A 9,228-nucleotide genomic window follows, 5' to 3' on the forward strand; every position below is an offset into this window, starting at 1 on the left:
AACGTATTTACCTTTAAAAACTTTTGTTGCTAGTGACGTGGGACTGGTCAAAAACCTCCATCCATGTTTCGCCAGAAGCGCAAGGTTAAACGCTTGAAGCTCCCGAAAACCCATACCACCATTATTTTTTGCTCGAGCTAGTTTACTCCACCTCATCCGTCGAATACTTTTGTCTTCGTTCCTTTTCCAACCCCGCCAGAATTTCTTTTATTTTATTGCTATTAATATGAGGATCTAGAATTTCTTTTATTTTATTTATTGTATAGCATAAAATTAAAGGAAAATTGGCAACAACCCAGTAAAATATATTTTTTGGATAACACAGTGTTTGAATATTTTGAATTTGCTAAAAAAACTCTTGGACAACTTATTTTGGACATCTTAGACTAAAAATAGACATCTTAGTTAGAGAGTCTAGTTAGACTAAAAATGGACAACTTAGTTAGAAAATTTATACTGAAAATTTAGACATCTTAGACTGAAAAAGAGGAATGCGTCCGATGACAAAAACCTTTCCCAGTGCGTGGTTGGCGAAAATTAGGCGGTCGGCGGCGCGAGACTGGTAAGGAGAGGCAGAGAAATGGAATACAAACACCAATTTTAGAGTTAATATGTTTTTTTTTAGTACAAATGAGGTGGAGGTGAACGAAATATTCAGTCTAAATATTTGTTTTGAGTCTAATGTCGCGGCCCGCCAGTTTTGGTCCAATCCTTTGCCAGATTCTCTTGGGTTGGAGAGGTTAAGGAGTTCAAAACTTAGCCCAAATAGGGTTAGGCCCAAGTTGGCCCAAGTGTACATAGAGTTGGTAGAAATTCTTGAAGGATTATAAAACTTTCTAGAACCCTCCATTTGTAGATATTTTGTAAGAATTTTTTGGAGTGTTATAGTGAACAACTCCTAGCCATTACATCAAATAAATCTACACCGTCCATTAAGGAGCTGGCCTGGTATAAATAGGAGTAGGGACTTCATTTTTTAGCATCCAACAAATCCAAGAAATTCAAGCAATTATAAGCACTCAAGCAATACATGTACTTTCCTACAAAGCTCTCGTATCTTCTTAAGTTCTTTGTTCGTTTTTCATCACTTAGTATTCGCAACACTTTGGAGAAAGTTGACTTAGTTATTGGGAGGGGCGAAAAGGAGCTAAGGCCGTACGATTCGTTGTTAAGAGAACAAGTCCGTGACACTAAGCTCTCTAACTAAGTTGACCGAACAAAAGTTTGCCCGATCGACTTTTAGTAAAATGGAAAAATTATGACTGTTCTGATATGAACGAAAATTAGATTCGAAGGTGTTCAACAAATTGCTAAAATAAAGTAACTAAAAATTAATATTAAAGAAAACTAACTTTACCAACCTTGATTTTTCGAGCAAAAATCTGTGTTAATAGGACGTTATATATAATAAACCTTATGTGAAAACATTGATCTATGATACCCTCAAACTGTTGGAATTGAGAAATTAATATAGGAAAATAAATAATGTTGGAAAGTAATTTCACCCCATTCTTGGGTTAGTTACCCCTTAAATTACGCTTGCAGTACATAATACCAATTCATTTGATATTTGCATTTTATCAAGATCCCCTCATTTGCTATTTAAATTAATCATAAATCATTTGTTACCTAGTATACTCAGTATACCCTTTTTACTTCACTAACTTCACTTCTTGATTACATTGTTATTCACTCATCCACTTTATCCCTTCTTTCTCTCTCTCTCGCCGCTCACAACGACAGTCTCGTGCCCCGCCGCCTTTTTCTTCTACAAGCGTTCTTCCTTCGTCGACGTTGCGGCAAACTCTTTCCTCTCTTCTCCATCAATCCACTTCAAAGCCACAATGTTTTATCGATTCAATGTTCCTCGATTCTGATAACAATGAGATGGTGTGGTCCAAATCTCCTGCAGATGAGGTGGTACTACGCGATTGACGGTGTTTTATTTGTTGTTTTTCGCGCGGCGGCGGTACTGTTTTTCTAGGGGTTGGTTTAGTCGCGATCTAGGGTTTGGTGGCATTGTGTTTTGGTGGCGACGCTAGATTTCACCCGACGAGGATAGGTTTTAGTATTGGTTGCGGCCCTTCTCGCGCGGTGTCGGCACAAATGGGAGGTATTGAAGGAGATTCATAATTTGTAGTTGTTTTGACTGTACAAAAACAACGACAAATTAACGTTTTAAAGTTTTTGTAGTCGTTTTGTTAAATTATATAGTTGTTTTGACTATACGAAAACAACTACAAATTAACGTTTTTGTAGTCGTTTTGTTAAATATTATAGTCGTTTTCACAGTAGTTTTGTTGTCGCGGCGTGAGGGTTTGATAGAATTATTTGTTGTTCTATAATTGTTTTTATAGTCGTTTTGCAAACCTCTCTTGAAACATGCAATAAGAGCAACTCCAACAGCATCAATTATACCTATATTTTGCATCTTTTGCACAATTTTAACTCAAAATCACATTTCCAACAGCAAAATGGAAAAAGGCAAAATTTGCTAGATTTCAACTTTGCATATTCAAAATTGAGAAACCAAAATTACAATTTAACAAATTGGGTAAACATAAAGAATAATAAAAATTCCACAACCCATCTCTTTCAACCACAAAATCTGCAGTAATAAACTCCAACTGTCAATATCAACTACCAATTTAATTCATCAACCACCACTGTAAAAAAATTTAACACCAATCAACTCTATAAATTGTGGTATTTGGTTTCATAAAAAATCACCCTCAACTGAAAAAAAACACCTGTATCCAAAAAAAATTTAAAGAGGTAACAAAACTTACATGAAATTTGAGTCCGTCGATAGAAGATGGTAGAACAAGTTCTCTAACACCACTCCTCTATTGAATGAGAGTCACCATAAATTTTTCTCTTTTTATTTTTATTTTTATTTTTTCCCTAGTCCGTGCTGTTTTCCTTTCTTCTTCTGGTTTTTTGCGTCTCTTCAGCTGGGAATTTGCGGCAGAAATAATGAGATATAGAGAAAGCCCTAGAAAGTAGAAACAATATATTGACTTAATATATTTAGTGTGTATTGTTTTTTTATAAAAAGAGGAGAGTCATTGACTAATTTTTTGGTCCAATGGTGCTATTTAAAAAAAAAAAAAAAATTTATAGTACCTAATTATTTCCACATAATATGTTCCCATGTACAATTGTAATTAATAAAATAATGAGTGCTTAATTAACCTATATATGAATATATATTTGAATATATACAAATACATAGACTTTCTCAAAAAAAAAAAAAAACAATCAATGTTAACGCTTAAATGGTCACACATAATAAAATTTATATATGTTCCAATACGCGTACTAATTGTTTCCGGGTGGCTCCTACAGTACCTTTTGCCTCTTCCTACCCCAGTGATTTTGACCATGATTCCCCTTAATCATTTATTGTACTTAACTTGCTCTCACTCACACACACACACACACTCTGCCCCAGACACATATGTACAAACAATGGAGTTTTGAAGAGTAAATTTTAGAGTAAATGAGCCTGTGTACTCTGCCAATGGATTTTTTAGGAGCAAGTCTCACCTGAGAAAAACTACATATGAAAAAATGAAAAAAAGTAAATGTAATCTTTATTTTTCAATAAAGAATTAAAGTAAATGAATAGAAGCAAATGGAAAAACTACTCTGCATTCTTTGTTTCTATGTACTGCTTATTAATCAAGCACAAAACAAAGATCCATTTATAAAGACTGAACAAACTGTGGAAAAAATAAAATTCTTAGTGTTAAGTGTATATTTATACACTTAATTGTACCTTTTAATTGGAGCTTTTGGTGTGTTTTAATGACAATTGTTGCTTAAAATGAGTATTATTTTTGTTTTAGGTGCAAATTGAAGAATTGGAAACTTTTGGGGTCAAAACTGCAAATTCGGAGAAAAAGTGGGCCAAAAGTGAAAAAATCAGAACTCTGAGGAATTAAAGACCGGACGGCCGTCCGGATTTAAGAAGTAATTCTCGCACGGCCGTCCGGATGAACGAAGTGGTGCAGTGAAGGAATTTTAATTACACAAGGAAATCCGCCCTATTATATCTTTGCACCCTATTTAAAGGCAAAAAAGCACACAATTAGAGATCTATCATCTATCTTTTATCTTTATTTTTTACACGCAATTTAGGAACGGAGCAACGAAGACGAAGGCTTGACGAATCTTCTTCATAGTTCTCCCTTTATTTTTATTTCTAGATTTTTATAAACTTTCGTATTTTTATTATGTTTTTCTTAGCAAACATGAGTAGCTAAGTTTTTATTCTAGGATTTTGTTGGAACCCTATGTGGTAATTTGAACCTCTTTTTTCTACTTTTATGCAAGTTTAATTCTTCAATTATTTCTTCTATCTTGATCTTATTTAGCGCATGAACGTAGCTAATTTATGTTGCTATTAGTTATTGTTAGAATTGATTGACAGATCGTTTTAATAATTAGAACAGGGTTAGAAGAGCCTTCGAGTAGTTTTTCACCGAATGCGTGTGTTGATTGCATGTATTATCGTAGACACACAGATAATACCTTAGGTAGCCGTTTTCGAGACTTGTTATTTAATGTTTTATTTATACTAGGTTTGCATAGACATATAGTGAATCTTTTATGAATAATAGGCTTATAATACAGCGACAGCTGGTTATGAGTAATTTCGTGTCTTGGGTTAATAATCGGGAATTATAACTTGCATGATAGGAGATTAATTGGGTGAAGAATTATCGCATAGGGGGAAGATAAAATCCTAGATCCGTTTTATATTGATATTTTCTCGTGTTTAATTGCTTTCTTAATTAGTTTAATTTATTTAGTTAATTAATTTGACAACCCTGCGTAGGCTGGATAAAAATTGTAATTGTTAAGATTTGGTACTTACGATTAAATAATTTGCGTATTCCCTATGGGATCGACATCCGACTCTCACGAGTTTACTTTACTACTTGTTTGCGATACATGCACTTGCGTGTGGGTATTTAGCACCCAACAAGTTTTTGGCGCCGTTGCCGGGGAATACGGCTAAATTATTTATTTATCCTAATATTAAATTTGAGCAATTTTTCTTACTTCAGCCATTTTATTTTTTTTATTTAATTATTTTATTTTTATTTTGTAGGTACTTTTTATGCGAAGAGGACACGATACGAGCTTGTTACCTCTCGATCCCGAAATTGAGCGAACGTTTAGGCAAGCCAGGAGAAATCAAAGGTTAGCTCAAAACGCTCCCGCAACAATGGAAGAAGAGATTAACCGTGGGGAAGGTGACCAAAGGCGCCCACCGAATGCGGCAGGAGAAATTGTCAACGAGCAAAACCAACGCCAGCTAATTAATCCACCACCTCGTCAACGAGCCTTGCATGAGTACACCGTTCCGACACTCAATGGGTTTCAATCAAGCATCCAGCAGCCCCCCATTGAAGCCAACAATTTCGAAATTCGAGCGGGACTCCTCACTATGCTCCAAAACAATGGATTATTCAGCGGATTGGCTCACGAAGATCCACATCTCCACTTGGTCAACTTTCTCGAGACGTGTGATTCGCACAAGATGAACGGAGTAACGCCCGAAGCACTGCAACTCCGCCTGTTCAAGCACTCCTTACAAGGCGCAACCCGAGAATGGTTACAAACTCGCGCACCGCATTCCATCTCGTCCTGGGCCCAGCTAGCACAACTTTTCATGAACACATACAACTCCCCAACAAAAACTGAGCGAATCCGGAGAGAACTCAAAATTTCATACAAGAAGCCGGTGAAGCATTATTCGAGACGTGGGAGCGGTTCAAACAATTAGTAAGGAGGTGCCCGAATCACGAACTTCAAGAGTGGCGCCAACTGCAAATATTTTACGATGGGCTACAAGACAACTTGAGAACCGTGCTCGACTCTGCAGCTGGAGGAATGTTCATGAGTTTGACTTACGATAAAGCATACGAGCTTTTGGAGCGAATCGCCAGAAATAAATACATGCGGGCATCGGATCGGTCGAATAGCGGAGCAGTCAAGACGGGAGGAATTTTGGAGTTAGACGGGGTCACTGCAATCACGGCCCAGTTAGAGAAGCTATCAAAGCAAGTAGTGGCTTTGCAGACTCAGCAAGTCCATGCAGTCCAAGTTCCCGACCAGCGCGTAGAAAAAACGGAGTCTCTGAATTATGTGCATGACACCAACCGACAACAGAGGAACCCGTACTCCAACACATATAATCCGGGATGGAAGGATCACCCTAACTTTGGGTGGGGAGGAAATCAGCAAGGGCAAAGGCAAGCACCACCTCAAGGTCAACCGCCTAATTATTCACGACCAGCTCTCGGATTCCAAAATCCGCCTCAAGCTCAACCTCAAGGAGGAGATCTCGCAAATATCTTGGCGCAATTTATGACAACCACCCAAGCCTCCATCCGAAATTTGGAAACACAGATGGGTCAACTTGCAACCCATCTAACCGCGAGGCCATCGGGAGCACTGCCGTCAAATACAGAAGATCCTCGAAAGAACAACATCGAGCAGTGCAACGCTGTGAGTTTAAGGAATGGGAGAGAATTGGAGGAAGCCCCACGAAAAGAGAAGGAACACACGGTACTTGAGAAGCCGAGTGTGATAGGGGAAAAAGAAACAACTCACGAAGAACCACTATCATCCCCAGTGAAATCACGAGCCCCTCCAATTCCATATCCTCAGAAGCTTATAAAGAAGAAGCTCGATGCCGATTATCAAAGATTTTTGGACAAGCTGAAGGAAATCCAAGTAAATATTCCGTTTATTGAAGCCCTTCAAAAGATGCCAAAGTGGGTGAAGTTCATCAAGGATCTCGTGACAAAAAGGAAGAAATTGCAAGGGAACGAGATGATCCAACTCACGGAACAATGTAGTGCAATTCTTACACGACCCCTTCCACAAAAACTCGGCGATCCAGGTAAGTTCACTATCCCTTGTACTATAGGAGGTAAAAATTTTAGATCGCTTATTGATTTAGGTGCTAGCATTAATCTTATGCCTTATTCCACTTTTAAAAATCTTGGGTTAGGTGAGATTGAACCTACAGATATAACTCTTCAATTATCCGACAGGTCTTTGGTTTACCCAAAAGGTATTTTAGAGAATGTGCTAGTAAAGGTGAACAAATTTATCTTCCCGGTTGATTTTGTTGTACTCGATATAGATGAAGATAGGGAGATACCTCTTATTTTAGGGAGACCGTTTTTAGCCACTTCAAAAACTCTAACTGATTGTGCGAGTGGTGATCTTACAATGACAGTGCATGATGAAACGATAAAATTTAATATTTTTGGTGCTAATAAAAATTCATGTGATAATAATGAGTGTTTTACTATTGATCTTATGGATTTTACAAATCATGAAAAATTTGATGTTTCAATTTTGGACCATGGGAAAGCATCGTTGAGTGCAGGAGATGACGGCGGAAAAGGGAATCAGAAGGAGCACGCGTATTGTGCGGACTCAATTTCAACGCCTCCGAAAGATAGTCAAAAGAGTTGGGGTGCTAACGGTGATGAACGTGCAAGGAGGATGTGGCCACCTAAAAAATCAAACGAGCATCATCGGGGAGAGGAATTCAATTGCCAAGTGACTTCGGTCACGTTAGCTTGAACAAAGAAGCAGACAAAGTCCGGCTGAAGACTGTAAACTTAGCGCTTCTCGGGAGGCAACCCGAGCTTTTGTTTTTCTTATTTTATGTTATTTTAAATTTTTTGTTTTGTTTTTATTTTATTTCTCTAAAAAAAAAAAAAAAAAAAAAAACAAAAAAAAAAAAAAGTTTTCAAGGGCACTAATAAGAAGTTTTTATTTTTCAGGGACCTAATTGAAATTATTCACACGGCCGTGCAAGAAAAAGGCAGGAATCTCACACGGCCGTGTGAGATTTCGGTGATGCTACTGCCCAAAATTGGAAAAGGGCACGGCCGTGCGAGATTTAGGTGAAAAATCCGCACGGCCGTGCCCTTTCTCATAATTGGGCAGTAAAAACAATTTCCATAATTTCAAATCCTCTCTCTCCCCCACTTCGAACCCTAGTCTTCCTTTTTCGAAATTTTCCCTTTTCTTTGAAAAATTTCACCGAAAAATTACCAATTACACACATATAATACGTAATCAATGTGGTTTGTTGTTGATTTGCGCAGGGAGGATTCAAGAACGGTGCAATTTTCTCTAAAAACCCATTCCACCAAGAACGCCCACAAGGTGTTTGACGATTTTTCCTCACCGATTCTTGAGCCGGTACCCGAGTTATTGGAGGATGACGAGGAGGATGATGCTCATGCACATGGTGGAGTTGGTGAGCAACCCAACGATGGTCCCGACGCTTAAACAGGTGTTTTCTATCCTTAAACTCCGGGCGAATCACATTGAGGGCAATGTGAATTTTAAGTTTGGGGGTGGTTAACTACTTGTTTTACTTTATGTGCGCTTTATTTGTGTTTTAATTTTTTTTAGTTTGCATGCTTTATTTGCGTTTTGTTATTTCCGTTTTATTTTTTTCTTTAAAAAAAAAAAATTGTTCGATGCATCGATGAACTATGATGATGGGAGATGGTCAATGTTTGATGATGAGATTACTTGTTTTATGTTGATAAGGAGTAGATATTTGTTTAGCTTTCGATTCAACGGAACGTAGAAGTGAATTCTTGCTAGGAATCACGCCTTATGCATTGCTTTGGTTGAATGTTTTGTATTTTAAATTTGGAATTTATTTGTGCTAAATCATGCTTTGTTCGGTTTTAAATCTCACCTTAGGACATTTATGATACGAAGTGTTGGGTAGTAAGTGATTTGGGATATGATTTGGGCCTTCTTTGAACCGTTTGAGCCTTTCAAGCCTACCCTTTTTGTCGAATTTATCCTTAGAACCTTGATTTGAGCCTCGGAGAAAAAAGGTGTTCTTTCTTTTAGACAATATGTAGAAGGTAGAAAAGTGGAGATTCTTGAATAATTATCCCTTGGAGGTCGATCGAAAATTCTTATAAGATCTTTCTTCTTCGTTGAAAAAAAAAAAAAAAAAAAAAAAAAGAGAAAACAAGAGGAAGAGATTAGATGGGAGAAATAAGGACTAGTTGTTGACTTGTTTTGAAAGCTCGATCCATTCTCTTAAGAGCAAAAGTGGAGACTTTTGAACTCTTAAGAATCGAGTTTATTAAAGTCCTTACAGGTGAATTCATTGTTTCAAACGCCTTTCTTTCAAAATTTTGGCGTAATCACCTCAATTCA

This window comes from Erythranthe guttata, chromosome 11, assembly GCF_056151865.1.
Source record: "Erythranthe guttata isolate IM_541 chromosome 11, IM_541, whole genome shotgun sequence".
In the NCBI taxonomy this organism is placed as follows: domain Eukaryota; kingdom Viridiplantae; phylum Streptophyta; class Magnoliopsida; order Lamiales; family Phrymaceae; genus Erythranthe; species Erythranthe guttata.